Source organism: Thalassophryne amazonica, chromosome 13 (assembly GCF_902500255.1).
Source record: "Thalassophryne amazonica chromosome 13, fThaAma1.1, whole genome shotgun sequence".
NCBI lineage: Eukaryota > Metazoa > Chordata > Actinopteri > Batrachoidiformes > Batrachoididae > Thalassophryne > Thalassophryne amazonica.
In genome coordinates this window covers 32,978,482-32,998,198 of record NC_047115.1, presented here as the reverse complement: position 1 = coordinate 32,998,198, position 19,717 = coordinate 32,978,482, and the positions used below count along the sequence as shown (strand labels likewise).

The window sequence follows — 19,717 nt, the reverse complement described above, 5'->3', positions numbered from 1 at the left end:
GGTTTCCTCAAGTAATCCCATGCACATGTAGTTATATCGGCTATTGATGAATGACACTTCTTGATGTAGAGCCATCTGAGAGATCAGATTTCATGGATACTTTTTTGGCAAATCATGATTACAATCGCCTTTTTGAAATTATTTATGTGAGCCCTAAATTACCCCATCCTAACTTTTTTTGGAATTTGTTGCAGGCCTGAAAAGTGAAAAGTTGAAAACACAAAACTTTAAATATCTTGGGTTTGTAGTGTCTGCAAAGTAATTAAAGTCATTAAAATATATTATAAAAATCACTTTGGCCTTTATTTATTTGCATTTCCCATACCTCCCAACCTTGTGTGTGTGTGTGTAAAATGACTTCATCCTAATGTTGTGTGTCCATCAAAAATATAATTAAATGCAGATACATTTCAGCAAATAAATAAAATAGGCAGATATGGCAAATCACAGTGGAGCAGTTGTTCTTTGCCTTTCAGCTGCTCCTGTTTTTGTGCAGGGTCACCACAGCAGATTCACATTGTTATATGGCACACCTTTTATGTTGGATGTCCTTTTTGACGCAACTCCAGTTTCAACAAGATAAACCAACACAGCCCCTGGTCTTACGAAGAGGTCTCCCATCCAAGCACTAACCAGGACCCACTCTGCTTAGCTTCTGAGAGAGGATGGGAACAGGTTTACACAGAGCAGACTGGCTGCACAAATTAGAGTTGAGTAGAATTGTCTATAATGATGATGTTTTGCTCCCATTATGTTTGATACTGAATGGAGATATTCTGTCCTCTCAGATCTTCTGGCTTTCTTTCTCATTTTTCTTTGCTCCTTCTGTCTTCATTTGCTTTCTGAGACCTTGATCTTTTGCTCTTGTCCACTCCTTTCTTGTCTGCTGCCTCTTTTGCTGTAACCTCTCAATGTCATGCAGGCTGTCAGTGCAAAACCTATGAACCTAAGAATGTCACTTGAGACTAAGTCAACTTCCACTCCCTTTGGCATTAATTTGCAATGAGCCAATTTCAGTACCTGCAGTGGGCTGTATGAGGGCTTGTGTATCACCTGCAGTGAGAGTGAGCCAAAGTTAAAGACAGGGAAACAAGGGCCATAAGCAGAATTATGTGTGCTTTTTCCCCCTGTTTTCTTAAAAGGGTGGCACACTCATCCAAGGAGGCTATCTGAACCTTGCTTTTGGCAATCTTGCCAAGATCCCATTAAATAGCTTGACAAATAGAAATATTGGCTTGTCAAGTCCATTCCATGGATTTATTTCTCAGTTCGCTCATGAATCAATCTAATCCATGCAGCATTGAAATGCTAAAGAGATTGTGAATGTGTGCTAATGAAGACTGAAGGCTGGGAGCTAACAACACCATTTCCCTAAATACCCTCTGTTTCAGCACAACGGACAGTACCAAGTGTTTGCAAAGATCCAGTGCACTGATATTGAAGTGAGCACATCAACTCTGGTTATGTGATATCGACAGTAAAACATCATGGAAATTGATATGGGGGAGTTATACATATGATTTTGCACAGTTTATCTTCTCCTTCTTTCACATGCTCCCACATCTACACATCACAGGTTTTCTTAAAAAAAATCAGAACCAGGACACTTCTCCGCCATTCCTCTGGCATCTTTGGAATAATTTATTAAACAGTCTGGTTAATGGAAATTATATTGCCATCACTTCTAACCATTTCCATGCCTCCACTGACATGTCATGCGGACCAACTCTGTCTTTTTCTTTCTGTCCCTCACTCTCATTTTCTTGATTCATCAGCTCCTCAAAATACTTCCTCCATCTTCTCAACACACTGTCCTCAATTATCAGTACATTTCCATCTGCATCCTTCATCGCCCTGACCTGCTGCACATCTTTTCTCACTCAGTCCCTCTGTCTGGCCAGTTAGTGCAGGTCGTTTTCTCCATCCTTAGTGTTTAATATGCAGCCCACTGTATGCGCTTTCTTTAGACATTTCCGCATTTGTTTTCACCTTATCCCACATGTCCTAGTACTCCTTTCTACTTTCATCATCTATTCAAGTATTCCAATTCTTTTTTTTTTTTTTTTGCCAACCTCTTTGTCAATGTCTACTGTATTTACTTACTGACTGACTATTACTGCTATACTTCAGCTATTACTGCTTTACATCTATGGACCGACTAAGAGCACATCTTTTTCCAAGATGTCACCTGACTCTGTTCAGACCACCTCATCACTATTTGGTGACCAAGCGATCCCAGCGATCTCAGTTTCAGCTCAGAATGGCACAGGGAAAAATCTGTGCACACTGTGTCTTAAGTCCTGATATTTTGCAGTAAGTCTTTCCATGCTTGGATCCCAGCCTGCACCAGGCCATGTTGAGCTGATCCCAGTGCAAATTGGCAGAGGCTGCCTGCTGTTTAACATGCTCCATTCACGTGAGCGTGCAACTGCTTTCATTTCACTGAAACTCTGTGTCAATATACAATCTGTACTTCACATAATTGTGTAAACTTACCAATTAATCCGAAGGTTAATATGCGAGCTGAGGTGTTGGTGGTGTTCTGTTTGGATGATGGATCAACTATGGTCCATCAGACCACAAGCTGTTACACATCTTGCCCCCCCCCCACTTGACTTGAATAAAATCTAATTTTATTGCAATTCAACCCCCCACCCCATTTGTGAATCTCTCCCTTCTATACATGATGCTGCAGGCGTCAGTGTAACCACACAAAATAAATATATGCTGAAACCATATTGTAAATGCTGTTTTGGGACTCTGTGTGTTCTCCTTTTTGCATTCAGTTTAGTTGTGCAGCAGAGTTTTCAAACTATGGCTTGCAATGAATGTCTAAGTCATTCAGAGCGGTGGTCTCCAAGGAGGTGTTTTTGTGAAGTCCGTTTGTGTTGCATCCAGAGAATGTATTTGGGGACAAAAAGATTGTCACTGCACCATGCTGTGCACAAAATGTAAGGCATCCTAATCATGCAAAATAATTTTTAACACATCATTAAAATTTGCTCATCGTTGTGTGTGTGTGTGTGTGTATGTGAGATATCCTATCATCTTTACACTTGCAGTACCAGATTCAGTACAGATGAGAGAAGAAGAGAGACACATTTCTTTTTATAATCCTTGTTTGTTGATTTTATTGGAATACATTAATTCCTTGAATTGCTGAATAATTGATGCATTGCTTATTGCATTTTTTAAATTACAATGCTACATTTTCCTTCTTTGAGTTTTTTTGTGGTTTCATCTTTGCGTGTGTGGCTGTGCACGTGTATGTGTGCGTTCCCATTGGATTGCCTTCAGGGAGATCACAGGTGGAGGATGTGGGGATGGAACAGCTGCGTGCATACACACAGTCCTGAGAAATTTTACTTCACAAAGAAAGAGAATTTTCTAAAGTGTTCAACATGAAGGGTGTATTTTTGTACCGTTTTCGAATTTTCGAGTCACTGGTGACTGCTGGGACAGGCTCCAGCCCCCGCGACCCTTAATTGGACTAAGAGGTTGAAGGTGTGTGTGTGTGTGTGTGTGTGTGTGTGTGTGTGTGTGTGTGTGTGTGTGTGTGTGTGTGTGTGTGTGTGTGTGTGTGTGTGTGTGTGTGTGTGTGTGCGTGTTTGTGGTGTTTCTTTAAACCCTTAAAACTGGACTGGTGCACAAGAGGTGCCAGGACCATGGAAGTAGCATTTACGGTATTTTATAATTACTGTTTTTTCTTTTTGACACAAAGTGACATGTCAAAGTTTGGAAACTCTTGGGCATTTACAGATGTGTTTTTTTTTATTTGAATTATGATGTTTAACCATTTTCTATAGTAACATTTCTAAAACTGACCAACTCACAGTCATCGCAAACCTCCACAACATAATATAAATTAAATGAAAATATTAAGCCAAAATAATATAAATAATTTAGAAACAAATTTTATAGACATTTTTCCAAAGAAATGTCAGAATTGATATAATATACTGATCAAAATAATTAGAGAAACACTGCGTATGCTTAATTATTTCCCTTAATTATTTTGAGTAGTGTTTTTCAAAGTGCCATGTTGTAGACATTTGTAAGTCAGTGTAATGCAAGTGTATCATATCCTCCAGGCTAAACTGCAGCTTTGTTGCCTCCCATTGACATTGCTTCTGAGAAGATAAAAATTTTAAAGTCTTTCGCTGTATTTTGACATTGGACTAGCAGCAAATTTGATTGACAAGTTGGTGGCCTTATTTGTTTTTTTGTAGCCATGGCAACTGAGGCACAATTATTGGGTAAATTTGGGGATTTTACATAATCTGCCAAAAAAACAAAAAAATAAAACATCCATCCATCCATCCATCCATCTATTTTCTTCCGCTTTATCCGGAGTCGGGTAGCAGGGGCAGCAGCTCAGGCAAAACCGCCCAGACCTCCCGATCCACACACACCTCCCCCAGCACCTCCGGGGAAACCCCGAGGCATTCCCAAGCCAGCTGAGAGACGTAGTCCCTCCAGCGTGTCCTGGGTCCCTGGGACACCTCTCCAGCGAGGAGTCCAGGGGGTATCCTGAAAAGATGTCTGAGCCACCTCAGCTGTCTCCTTTCTATGTGGAGGACAGCGGCTCGACTCCAAGCTCCTCCCTATCTCTAAGGGAGCGCCCAGCCACCCTGCGGAGGAAACCCATCTCGGCTGCTTGTACTCGCGATCTCATTCTTTTGGTCATGAGCCAAATCTCATGACCATAGGTGAGGGTCGGAACGTAGATCGATCGGTAAATCGAGAGCTTTGCCCCCCTACTCAGCTGTCTCTTCACCACGACGGTCCGATACAGTGACCGCATCACTGCAGACGCTGCACTGATCCATCTGTCGATCTCATGCTCCATCCGTCCCTCGATCATGAACAAGACCCCAAGATACTTACACTCCTCCACTTGAGGCAAGGACACTCCATGCACCTGAAGAGTGCAAGGCACCTTTTTCCGGTCGAGAACCATGGCCTCGGATTTGGAGGTGCTGATTTTCATTCCGGACGCTTCACACTTGGCTGAAAACTGCCCCAGTGCACACTGAAGGTCCTGATTTGACGAAGCCAACAGAACCACATCGTCCGCAAACAGCAGAGATGAGATTCTGTGGTTCCCAAATCAGGCCCCCTCTACACCCTGGCTGTGCCTAGAAATTCTGTCCATAAAGATAATGAACAGAACCGGTGACAAAGGGCAGGCCTGGCGGAGGCCAACGTGCACTGGAAACAGGTTTGACTTACTACCGGCAATGTGAACCAAGCTCCTGCTGCGGTCGTACAGGGACCGGATAGCCCTTAGCAAAGGACCCCGGACCCCGTACTCCCGGAGCACCCCCCACAGGGTGCCCCGAGGGACCCGGTCGAACGCCTTCTCCAGATCTACAAAGCACATGTGGACTGATTGGGCGAACTCCCTTGAACCCTCGAGCCCCTGATGGAGTGTGTAGAGCTGGTCCAGTGTGCCACGACCAGGACGAAAACCACACTGCTCCTCCTGAATACGAGGTTCACGTATCAGTCGAATTCTCCTCTCCAGTACTCTGGAATAGGCCTTACCGGGGAGGCTGAGGAGTGTGATCCCCCTGTAGTTGGAACACATCCTCGGGCCCCCCTTCTTAAACAGAGGGACCACCACCCCGGTCTGCCAATCCAGAGGCACTGTCCCCGACCGCCATGCGATGTTGCAGAGGCGTGTCAACCAAGACAGTCCCACAACATCCAGAGACTTAAGATACTCAGGATGGATTTCATCCACCCCAGGAGCCTTGCCACCTTGAAAAAAAAAAAATAAAAAAAATAATAATAATAATAATGTTGCAAATAATGTTGACTCAGTTTCCTAAAAGCTATAGGGCCACACAAATTTCACTAAACTGACTAAATTTAGTTTCTACTGATATTCAAGTATTATAATGTTGGTTTGTTTTAGAAATGTCTTGTAAAATTATTGCTCATTTTAATTAAGAAGCTCATATTTATCTTGGGGAGGGGGGAATAACAACAAATATATATTTTTTTTACCTTTAACAACATCTGCAGGAGGGTGTGCATGTGAACATGCATGTGCTTTTGAAAAGACTGTAAGTTGGCTTCGACTGTGGGTGATGCATGCGCACGTAGCGTGCATGCTAATGTACATGAGATGTCTTGTAAATCCCTTCAGAGATGTTATCAGGTTATAAAAACAGCGTTTTTAGTTTTTGAAGTGTTTATTTCTCACTATGTTTTACATAATATATGCTCAGCGTGCCGCTCTCATTGGAGCAACATCTCTGCTATTTTGGCATTGTGGAATAGCTCGCCGGACTACTTTCACCTGACCCAGCGCTGAATTTGGCGACATGAGAAGATGCTGTTGGATGAGTGTGAGTATTTACTTACGATCATTTAGGTGTAAAAACACGAGATACTCAAGTTCTTGTGGCAAATATACTCCTGATGTTTTTGTTACCCATGAAAACGCACTGTCATCGCACATCTGGGAACTACTTTTTGCGCAGGAATTCATCAAGCATGTCGGCCGCAGGCGCGTACTAACACAGCATACCCAGAAACCGGTTAGTTGTTCTGCCAAAACAAGACTCCACTTTTAGCTTGCCATAATCTAAGTTAGTGGCGTGTGAGAGTATGGCAGAGACAGAGCAGCCAGTGACGTCACGGTGCCTCTGTACTCTGATTGGCTGTCATGACGTCCTTCCCAGAATCCGTTGCACAAGTCTGAGGAAGCCCTCACGTGATCTATGATGTCACTGTCATAGACTGTATGGGTTTGTAACCATCGTGCTGTAAGTAGTTCAAGGTTGTATGTTCTCTTGAAAACTTACCCTCCAGGGGAACTTTTTATTAATTTTTTTCTAGACAAAGGAAATTTATCATAATATGAATCCCCTATTTAAAGGCTAATAAATAAAATTACAGTGTGCCAAACAAAATTCATTTTATGTCTTAAATCTTAAAAAGCTGAGTGGTGGTATACTTTTAAGTGCATGTATCCAGATGTAAAAGCACAGGATCGCTCTTTGAAAAGAAGACACATTCAAATGTTTGCAAACATCAAAAGTAGTCAAGTGGTAGATACAAATCCTCTGAAGAGACCTGGTACTAAAACCATCCGGTCATCCCTGCAGCTCAGTGTTTAGGGTACAAGTATCCATACAGTAGGCAACAGAAGGCACCAGGAACCTAAAGACTTGAACGTTTGTTCTCCTGCAAGATATCTGCATCAACAAACACCTCTGTCCAGCGACCTTCTAACTCAGTAAACTGTTGCCAAGACATTTTGACTAGATGCAATTCTCTCGGTATCATTCAGAACACAGGTGCTTCAGTGCTTGGCTGGAGAAGGCCAAGGAGATGCCCACATTTCACTTGTCTGGCAGATACATGGTGGCTTTTGAGAGATGGGGATGATGGTTGTCTGCCTGAGTGGTTGCCATCCAGGACCCATGGAAGTTCCAGTGTGTGTTGGATGCAACACCTGGAAAAGCAACCGGGTCAACACGAACAATGGGAACGCAGTGTGCAATCCACCTCCAGGAAAGATAAATAAACACTGAGCACAGACACAGCATGCGTGAGAATAGAAGGCACTTATTCAGAATAATTAAAAACCCTGCGGTGACATTTACATCTGCTAGGTTAAAGCAGCTTCTGAAAGTACTTTTAACACAAAATAAAGATTTATGTTTCTTGCAGACGACTCGTCTTCTTAGCAGTCAGAGACCCTCAAGTGAATACCAATAAACAGGGTGCGTCATTCATAACGGGGCCCTCGAGCTCCTCTGACTGTTCATGAACAAAGTACAAACACTGATACAATGCACATGTCCACATATTCAACTTGAACTGCGCATGGATAACTATTGGTGTGTGCTCACACTGAAGGAACGGAGTTATTTAAACCACAGGAAGAAATCATTTTCAATTTAAAAATAAAAAAAAAGGATTGTAACGTATTCATTTAACAATGTTCGCTTCATCAGCTGCACTTACACTGACTTTTGAAGAGTAACTGTGAAATATAAAAGTAAAAAAAATCTGTAATTACGATATTAAACACTCTGACAAGTCCCTGCAGTTACTTGTTGTGTGGGCCGCTGAAGAGGAGGTACTGCTGGCCCACCACCACCAGAGGGCGCCCTGCCTGGAGTGCGGGCTCCAGGCACCAGAGGGCGCTGCCGCCTAACAGGAGCAGCCAGGGTGACAGCTGACGCTCATCATCCTTGACAGCTGTCACCACTCAACAGGATCAGCATTGGTATATCAGCCAGACGACATCTCCACCTCTTTGCCGAGATATCGTTCTACCTTGAAGGTAACGTACCTCAGCTGGTTGTGAGATAATAACCCTTTGTTGCTTGAGCGTTTTTTGTGAACTCTTTATTCGACGAGAGGAGGAGGTGGTTTTCCACCGTATGTATTGCTGGGTGCACACGCACCCACTTCAAACTGTGTTTGCTCCTCGCCAGCAGTACCAGATCCGACACGCGGAGGCAGTGGCCACCTGGGAGTTCGGGACTTGGCGGCTCCAGTATTCCCGGGGTTCGGTGGCGGAGGAAATCGTGTGGTTCCGGTTCGACTTCGGACTGATGTCTCCTATCTTCGAGCCTGCCCACATGACATCTTGTATTTGACTCACTATTGTAATCTGTTGTTGTTGTTGTGCATTTTCACAACAGTAAAGTGTTGTATTTGGCTTTATCCATTGTCCGTTCATTTGCGCCCCCTGTTGTGGGTCCGTGCTCCTACACTTTCCCCAACAGTTACTGTTACATTTCTCTCAAGTTTTAATCTTATTCTCTTTCTCTGTCTCTGTGCAATTAAATGAGGCATTATTTCACACTTATGAGATATAAACCCACAGACTCAGTGAATGGCTCCAAATTGTGTAAGTACGATGTTAAGGTGACCACTCCCAACCCCTGCCCCCACCCCAAAGAACTCTCCATTGAAGTGTGGAGGTGAGACTTAAGTCTTTCCCGATAGCGATCGCCCTTCTCTGTGAGCGAGTTCACTCCCGGCTGAAACCAGACTCGTCTTTTTTCTCCGTTTCAACACAGGCTGTGTAAGACGTGGAATTAGCACCGCGGCACGGGGCGATCAGGAGGCAGATTTTGCTCGAAGCCTTCCTCGTACCAAAAACAAAGTAGGCCAAGAGGAGGTGGTGATAATGTAACTCAGATTAGCTCTTCAGGCTGATCTCCAGCCTCTGCATGCCAGGGTTTTTGATAAAATATGACAATAGTGTTTCCATAAATGATGGATAAACAAGCTGTAATAATCCAACAAGCACGCATGATGCACACAGACTGTCAAAGGTCGAGAACTAAATTACATGTATCAGTGTTAAGAGGACACAGTTTGAAGAAACACAAAGATGTGATTTTGGTTTTTTGATAACAGTAACTAATCATTTTCTTCCATGTTGGTTTTTTAAAAGAAATTTTTGATTAATCAGAAACAAATGTGTAAATGTGATTGCAGTAATATAAAGGAATAGTTCCATAGTCACTGTTTTAAATGTTTAAACTAGCGTGTTGCCCATGGGGGTCCACAGGTTCTAGATTGGGTAGGGTTTATAAAATAGGTAGTTGACATTTTTCAAGTGTGATAATAAATTTTGCAAAGTTTCTATAATGATTTTAACTGAGTGCAGGAAATTGAAATGAGAAAGTTTTGTGAATAATTGTATTTATTATTTGACACATTTAGTTGATGTCATGTTTTACAACTGGCAAGGCTGAGATATTTCCTTTGTTCAGAGTGTGTGTGGTTACCAGGGACTGATCAACCTAATGGTGAGATCAACATCCATTATTCACTGTTGTTACCTAATATCCATAATTTCTCCAAAAATATTAGTCCTATCAACTTTCCTTTTTTGTGGTGTTCATCCTTGACCCAAAATACAGCAAATGTCAGCTGTCCCTAGTTTCTCCATGATAAAAGTCTTAGCGATTAAATTACAGCCACAAAGAAATAAAATAAAATAATAAAATTAGTCTGTTTTGTTTTTGTGTCGAGTGGACTGTAACATCCAAAGTGAACCTGAACTACACTAACCACAATGCTCCCTGTGTTGACCGGCCAATCACCTTTTGTGCTTAATGATGACATCATCAGCAAGCGACAGGCAGCCAGTCTGCTACAAACAGAATAAAATGTTTGATTTTAGAGCTTACAAACATTTTTGACTGTTAAACTTCACCAGCAAAAAAATGTTAGTGAACTGAAAGTTATCGGAACTAAATTTATCAGAAGATAATTGGTCTGATGATGGTTTTAAAACTTATCTGAAAAGCTAATCCGATAGCAAAAACATTAGCTTTGATAATTATCTGCTATCGGATTAGCTGAACTGTGCCACCACTGAGTAAGAGGTTGGTGCTCCAGTATTTTTATTTTAGTATTATTTAATTTGTATGATGACACCAGCACTGAGAACTTGGTGAGCTAATCTTCACAGGTACGGAAACATAATGCCGAGTCTAATTTTTAAGGCCCAAACCCAAGCTATCCATTATGAAAACCACCACCCAATCTGCAAGAAAAGACCTGATCCAATGTTAGATTGATAGCTTTAGCCTGTTTGGTAACTCTGAAATGGGAGGCATGTTTGGGCTTCATTAGTTTCAAACACGTCATGCCAGTCAGGCCCATGCTCTGCCACTTTGCCTTTTTGTGGGTTGGTCAGGTATTAGATGAAATCAGGAAGTGCCAAAGTGGCGCCACCTACAGCCACTGTGTGTGAATTTGCAACCAGTTGGTGACATCATAGAGGGTTTGTCCAATGTGTGTGTGTGTGTATATATATATATATATATATATATATATATATATATATATATATATATATATACACACACACACACACATCAGGCACCTTTCGAGGGAGCAACAAATGGGTACCTTTTTACATTTTTTGGAAGTTAAGTGAACATTAAAAATAAAAAAAACTGAAGAAGAATAAATGCTGTTTACATCCCAGAAAATATTCCTGGACAGCATCTTTTAAATAGTTTAATTAAATGTTTTTCATCACTGCAGCAAACTGAATTTGATCGCAAATGCAGTTCCAAAGCTCACACAATTTTTTTTTTTTTTTTTTTTTATGGATTAAAGGCTTCCCATTTCCTAATTCTGTTTTCAGATTGAATGTGATGATTGCTGTGTCGGCTTTTGATGAGCGGCTAAATTGAAAATAAATTCTGGCTGATTGATCACCAAAACACACGTGTTGCGTGAAAACACTTGAAAAATTTCCCTCCGTTGCTTTGTCTTTTGTGAACAAGGGCCCCCAGTTGTGTCTTTTGTGTCGACATTTTATTGAACCGTCCCTCCCTTCCTTTAGTCTGGACGTATTTGGCATAGCAGCTAATTAGGGCATATTGATGAGAGGCTCTTTGTTGTTGCTTAAGCTGGAGGGAAGAAAAAGCCGGTGATTGTTGCAAAGTGACAGGTGAATCATAGCTCACAGTCGCCTGTGGTATTATTCCTCAGCTGCAGCCTCATTGGTGCAGACAGTACAGGCTAGTAGATTTAACTCTGAAATAATTGACGCCTAACAATAAATATGTTGTGTTGGCCTTTAGTCTGACAAAGCAGCTGCAGTGTGCAGGGAAGGCAACTTTGCACCGTGAAAACAAATAAGTAATGCATTCCCTTTTCATCACGTGTGCGATTGGTCACAATAACTTACCCTTTCTATACGTGAATGCAATGTTTGGCCAGTGACACAATTTGTGTAATTTATCCTCTCTACTCCCCTACAATGAAGCAACAGTGCTAACCACTAAGTCATCGTGCTGCTGAGAAAAGGATTTGTACAGGACACACATGGACACAAATGCATGAGTTATTTGTGATTTATTATTTATTTGTGATGAAATCAGGCATTGCACTGTATTTAAATGGGCATTACTGGCCGTGCTTGTGCATCAGCCCGCCCCGTCTTCAGGCATAAGCATAATTTCACACGGAATGCCTTGAACACTCCAACTTGCAAGTATGATACATATTAGGGTTGGGTTGGATACTCGTTTCAGACGATTATCCGGTATGGATAAAGCATTATTGATGAGTATGAGCATGATACGAGTAAAACTCATCAATATCCATGCTCGTGCTGAAGGAAAATCCTCATTGGGTAACTGACTGTCTTCACGCTCTGTGATTGGCCAGTCACACACAGCGCGTCTCTGCAGCCAGACCTGTGCCCCACTCTCGCACACACACGAACAGAAACTGATCTCTCTGTGCTTGGCTTGACTCTAGCTGACGCTGCTCTCTTTTCTTCAGCTTGCCTCTATTTTGTTTTTTATATTTAAAGTTATTTGATGAACGTGTTTCGTAACGTATGCAGTGCATTTGAAAAGACAGAGCTGAAAACGGCCGTGTCACGTTAGGGTTAGGGTTAGGGTCTCCACTCCGATTGGTTTTTTTTTTTTTTTTAACCCCATGCTTGCTCTTAGTTTGGCTTGTGATATAAAGTCAGTGGGAAACTTTGTTCCTACTGAACGTGGTGCTTTTGAGAAGAATACAGTGAACAAGGCTGACATATTATTTCCCTGTTTGCCATAACTGGATGTTTGTATGAATCTCCAAGTTCACACAGATCATTAAAAAATAAACAGTCTTACAGACCACTTACACACATATAGCTGAACACACAAAGTAGCCTATATTAATATTTTTTATTGTATATGGCTGCATGCAGTAAGTGACACTTTCTCATTGCAGTTCATAAAAAATTTCCATTAAACCATGCCCACTTTTGGTTTAGGCCCTGCCCGCTCCAACTACAGATATGGATAATTTAGATGGTTGAACAGATACAGATAGTGGTGTACTCACTCATCCCTATTTTTGACTATGTTTTAATTCATTGTATGAACGGGCAAACTGGCTGAAATGTCTTATCATCTTCTATATGATTCTAAAATTCTACCATGTGCACTGTGCACACTTTCTCCAATTACAGACACAGTATCCTGTAACACCGTCAGACTTTTCTGGGTATCTCGGTGGCTTCCCTCACTAGTCTCCTTGTTGCACACTCACTCAGTTTTTGACAACATCTTACTCCAGATGGATTTAGCTGCCATTCTGCTTTGTGTGTCAGACCTCAGAAGTGAAGGCAGAGTCAGTCCTGATTAGTACTGAGAGACCACGTTGGAACACCAGGGGCTCTGTGTGTGTGTGTGTGTGTGTGTGTGTGTGTGTGTGTGTGTGTGTATATATATATATGCAGAACTGGTGATGCATTAAGAAGGGCATCCGGCATAAAATGTGTGCCAAATCCTACTGCACATATGGACTGGATCTGATGTAGTGTCACTAAACAACTTGGGCAGCTGAAAGTCAGCAACAACTACTCCAAGCAGATTGGATCTTAATGATTGATTGATTGATTTGATTGAAATGTTTATTTCGAATATCAAGGCACAGAATAAATAACAACAATAATAATATAAAGTATAAAGAAAACTATAATCAATGGATATTCGAAAAGGAGTGAGAAGAAGTAAAACTTATTTACTCCCACCCCTTGTCCTTAAGTAAATAACATAATTAACTTACGCATGATATATGCATTAATACATATAAACATACACCCATAATAGTACATTCATCCATCAGCGCATGTATAGTCGCACACAGTAATCCACGTGTACCATATAAACATAATACAGAGAAACACCACAAAAAAAGGCAAAAAAGACTAGAAAGGCTAGCCAAATCAGGGAAAGAAGAGAATTGAATAGAAATAACCAAAACAACAACAACAAAAAAATACATAAATAAAAATAACAAGACATTTGCCTTGATTGATGCATTTGACTGATGTAAATGAAGCCCACAGAATAGACAGCCACTTGTAAATTTCATGTATTCAACCCCTGAGTTGTCCAAAGAAAGCTGTAAAAGTGATGGTTTACATTGAAAATAATCCTCACATTTAGTTTGTCCAAATGCTTATGGGGCTCTGAAAATGGAGGCTATATATATATATATATATATATATATATATATATATATATATATATATATATATACACACAGTGCATCTGGAAAGTATTTGCAGCACTTCACTTTGTCCACCTTTTATGTTTCAGCCTTATTCCAAAATGGATGAAATAAATTTTTAAATCAAAATTCTACACACAATACCCCATAATGACAATGTGAAAAAAAAAAGCTTTTAAATTTGCCAGTGGATGTTCAATGGACAGTAAGCTGTTTCTCATGTCGGCCGTACACGGTCACAGCTAGCGTCAACTTCTTACTGAAAAAATGGGACATCCACTGTGTCCTTGCCACTCTCTTTAAGTTCTGTTCACATCCAGAAGCTCTGCACACCAACAGTCAGTGTTTGTCCACTCATTCAATCTGAGTTTGGAATCCAGCGAAAACTGACGCATTAGATGATTTTTTTCTTATCAACAAATTATTAATTAAATTCATCCTAATCAGATTGCTCAATCTGTCACATTTTGTAACCAAAAGAAACAAAACTCATATTTTGTTTCTTTTGGTTCTAAAATTATTTAATTTTGGGTGGGTGTTTAAATCCACTTTGATAAATAATAATTACCCCTGCCAACAAAGTTGAACGGAGGTAATGTGATCGCCTGTGTTTGTTTGTTCATTTGTTGTATTGTTAACAGTCTCACAGGCACAGTTCTGCATCTGTCATCATAAAATCTGGGCATACATGTTATGTGTCGGACGCAGCTCGGAGAACCGACCAGCGTTTGAAGGACCCAGTATGAAATAAGCAGAGCACGGTACAAAGGCTAACTGAATTTAATACATAACAGTGATACAAAAAATAATAAAAGACGTTGCGGTCTGGTGTGGTGCGCTCCCAGCAGCGCTAACGGTCCGGAGCCAGAAACTGTTCGGACCCAAGGACCCCGCCGACACCCCCCAGGTGGCCGCAACAAACCGAGTCTGTGAAAGAAGGAACCATTATGTGAGTCCACACTCTACACACAGAGAGAACACTTAAAGGTGTACAAACAGCAAACACTTCCTGGCTTGATTACTAATCAGCTTCCCAACCTGCAGGCATGGAACATCCAGTTCACAAAACTCCACTGCAGTGGAAGCCGATACATGACTAACATACAGCTCAATATAATAAAGGTGTGAGGGACACCACATTTACTGACTGTATAAATGTTAGTCACAAAATCTAACGTACCTCAGGAAGTGTGCTGACGAGCGTGAGACCTCACCCCCTCCTCTTTCACAGACCGTGCATCAAACCCTGGACGTTCTCTGCATCCACTGATGATGAGATGGCTCCCGAGATGACGATCTCACCCGTCTAGTCACAAGGTCGAGTCTCTGGCAAATACACACTGTATACTCCAGTCTTAAATGCCACCATGTTCCAATCCATATAGATGCACCTCAGCTGTGAGTCCTGACGAGCCGCAGGTGATCAGGGTGAGGTCCTGACAACCCCAGCAACACAGCCACTCAGTCCCAAATGCAAGCCACCTGGAAGGAAAAACAAAAAACAGAAACAAAAAGGCAGCCAGGCCCCCCAGCCATACAACAATACATTTAAGATAATCGTAGAATAGTTCATTTTTCAGTGTCATAGCTCAAGTTTCAAGGTCAAGGTGACACAAAGAGTGAAAATCGCATAATCAGCCAGGTTAGTTAAGTCTCACATATGGTTCAGATAATCCTAGAATAGTGTGAGTTCATTTTTCAAAGTCAAGGTCTGGCAAAAAGTGAAAATCGCATAATCAGCCATAACTTCGGAACTACTCAACATGGAACATTCCAATTTGGCTCATATCGTTTCCCTTCAGGAAGAGCTTTCTGATTGACCTTGGCCTTCAACCTTGACTTTCAAAAGTACGGTCAAAGTCAAAGTTGACCCCCAAAAATTATATTCTGTACTTAAATCTGATGCATGGAAGTGGTGTATTGTTTCATAGTGTGACATCAAAAGTAACTACTCTGTTGGTGGAGGTACCTGCACTCGCTGAGTGCAGCTCTAGTTTAATTTGGCGTGGGAGTTTATCCCACTTTGGTTAAAAACAGTTGATGGGCTGATCCTTGATCAAATTCATCACGGACAACTCCTCTCACCCTCTGCGCTGGACTGTAGTGGAGCTGAACAGCTCCTTCAGTGACAGACTGAGGCACGCTCAGTGCAAGAAGGAATGATACCGCAGGTCGTTCCTCCCTGCTGCTGTCAGACTGTACAATAACACTGTGAAACAACCACATGCAATAACATGTCCACAAATCACGTGCAATATTAATATGTCCACAAATCATGTGCAATAACAACTTGTTCACAAATCCCAGAACTAGTGTCACCTTATCACATCTAAATTCCATTTCACATATTGTAAATAAGATGCTCCTATTTTTTTAATTCCAGTCATGTTTATATATGCATACATACTTATATATATGCGTACATACACACACACACACACACACACACACACATATATATATATATATATATATATATATATATATATATATATATATATATATATACATATATACAAGGTCTGTTAGAAAACTATCCGACCTTTTTATTTTTTTTAAAAACTATATGGATTTGAATCATGTGCGCTTGCATCAGCCAAGCTTGAACCTTTGTGTGCATGCGTGAGTTTTTTCACGCCTGTCGGTTGCATCATTCGCCTGTGGGCAGGCTTTGAGTGAGCACTGGTCCAAAAAAAAAATCCGGAAATCACAATGTATGAATTTTAAAATAATTTATTTGTATGTTACTGCTGCAAATAAGTATTTGAACACCTACCAACCAGCAAGAATTCTGGCTCACAGACATGTAAATTTTTCTTTAAGAAGCCCTCTTATTCTGCACTCTTTACCTGTATTAATTGCACCTGTTTGAACTTGTTACCTATATAAAAGACACCTGTTCACGCACTCAATCAATCACACCCCAACCTGTCCATCATAGCTAAGACCAAAGAGCTGTCTAAGGACACCATGGACAAAAATGTAGACCTGCACAAGGCTGGGATGGACTACAAGATAACAGGCAAGCAGCTTGGTAGAAGACAACAACTGTTATGATTATTTATTAGAAAGTGAAAGAAACACAAGATGACTGTCAATCTCCCTCGGTCTGGGATTCCATGCAAGGTCTCAATTTGTGTGGTAAGGATAATTCTGAGAAAGCTCAGAACTACACAGGAGGACCTGGTCAATGACCTGAAGAGAGCTGGGACCACAGTCACAAAGATTACATTAGTAACACATGATGCTGTCATGTTTTAAAATCCTGCAGGGCAGCAAGGTCCCCCTGCTCAAGCCAGCACATGTCCAGGCCTGTTTGAAGTTCACCAGTGATGATCTGGATGATCCAAAGGAGGCATGGGAGAAGGTCATGTGGTCAGATGAGGCCAAAATTGAGCTTTTTGGAATCAACTCCACTTACCTTTTTTAGATGATGAGGACAACCCCAAGAAAACCATCCCAACTGTGAAGCATGGGGGTGGAAACATCATACTCTGGGGGTGCTCTTCTGCAAAGGGGACAGGACAACTGCACCGTATTGAAGGGAGGATGGATGGGGTCATGTATTGCGAGATTTTGGCAAACAACCTCCTTCCCTCAGTAAGAGCATTGAAGATGGGTCATGGCTGGGTCTTCCAGCATGACAATGACCCCAAACACACAGCCAGGGCAACTAAGGAGGGGCTCCGTAAGAAGCATTTCAAGGTCCTGGAGTGGCCTGGCCAGTCTCCAGACCTGAACTCAATAGAAAATCTTTGGAGGGAGCTGAAACTCAAAACCTGAAAGCTTTGGAGAAGATCTGTATGGAGGAGTGGACCAAAATCCCTGTTGCAGTGTGTGAAAACCTGGTGAAAAACTACAGGAAACATTTGACCTCCGTAATTGCAAACAAAGGCTACTGTACCAAATATTAACATTGATTTTCACAGGTGTTCAAATACTTATTTGCAGCAGAAACATACAAATAAATTATTAAAAAAATCATACATTGTGATTTACGGATTTTTTTAGATTATGTCTCTCCCAGTGGACATGGACCTAAGATGAAAATTTCAGACCCCTCCATGATAAGTGGGAGAACTTGCAAAATCGCAGGATGTTCAAATACTTATTTTCCTCACTGTACATATATATATATATATATATATATATATATATATATATATATATATATATATTCTATTTCTACCTCCTTTTCTTATTTTATTGTATTGTTACAAGTATTATTATTATTGCTTATACTTGTACACGCTGTTTGATGCACATCTTCCTCCACTCACACTCATCTTGTGTGTCTTTTTTGAATTTCTCCACTGTGAGATCAATAAAGTCTTATCTAATGGACATTTATATTGTGGTGTGTAGAGGGCAAATGGTATGTATCAGCCCTCTGATGTCTTCATTAGTTAATATTTTTGTTATAAACCTCTTGAATTAAAGCTGAAAGTTGACACTACTAGCACATCTTGATGTTTCATTTCAAATCCATTGTAGTGATGTGCAGAAGTAAAATCGTAAAGTGTGTCGCTGTCAAAATAGTGAGGAACCTGACCGCACAAAAGCAGGTGGTCGGGAAATGCTCTTGGTTTCAAGCTGTGTCTGGGAGCCGTATGCGCTCACTGTACCTGAGCTGGGCAGATGCATATCTGGCAGACATGTGGGAGGAGGGGCAATGAGGCATTATCCACCCTCACCTTTACTGACCGGTGTAATAAGATTACTTGCTTCTCACGTCATGCCCAGAGAGAGAGAGAGAGAGAGAGAGAGAGAGATGCACAGGACTCATGCATGCATTGTGCTCCTGTTAGACCCACAATGGTCTCAGCCCTCCGGTGAAGTGTTGGTATCTGTTCTCACCGTGTCTTGCTGAAGAGGCTGGGGCAACCCAGTGCCAATGTGCAAGTGCGAGGGAAGCTGCAGTCACTCTGCCACAAAGGATTTACTTTGACTGAAACATGGTGAGACGCATTTTAATTTCTGCTTCTTTGTGATGTTTCAACACTTTAATTTACTTGCAGTGTGATGCACACAAGTGCTGATTAATCCCCTTGACGCTGAGTGACCTGCAGAATTAGATTTTTGTAAATGAAAGGCGAGTTTGGACGGATGTTTTGCATGACCGTGTGTTTGTGCGATTTCATGTTGGGTCCTTATAAATCATTGACAAGGCTGCTTTGTGTTTCACCTGCTGATCTCAGCAGCCACTTTCTTGAGTCAAGTTTTCAAACAGCGTTCACTTTGGATCATGAACCCTGTTTGACTGTACACCCCCTCCCCCTCAACATTCTAAATGTATTTCCGTACAGCGATTACCAAAATTATTTTCTTTAGAGTGGAAACTGTGATTATTCCAGCTGAATGTTAACAGCTGCATTTCTTATTAACTGACTTTTGCAACTTGCCTGGAATGCATTTCAATAAGGGTATTAAATCAAGGACACGATTGGTATGCAGCAACTTCCCCTTCAAGTAATGAGCAATATTGCACAACAGGAGGCAACACATGCCCCCTCAGAACTTCATTCACTCATCTTGGTGTGTTCACACACTCAAAGTGTCACATTTAAATATTGTAACACTGCCCTGAAAACAATCTTTAACCCTCAAGTGAACCAGTGGGGTGATTTCCGACCCCAGGCATATATGTTTGTGTACCATTCCTCCCAGTGGTGGGCACAGTTCAGCTAATCCAATAGCAGAT

At 41.4% G+C, this 19,717-nt stretch overlaps 1 protein-coding gene across 3 annotated transcripts in view; it reads left to right on the top strand.

The window, feature by feature from the left end:
* The window catches only part of pcdh15a (protocadherin-related 15a), a 707,751-nt gene that overhangs the window by 111,331 nt on the left and 576,703 nt on the right, over window positions 1-19,717 (top strand). The gene's annotated exons all lie outside the window — the stretch shown is intronic.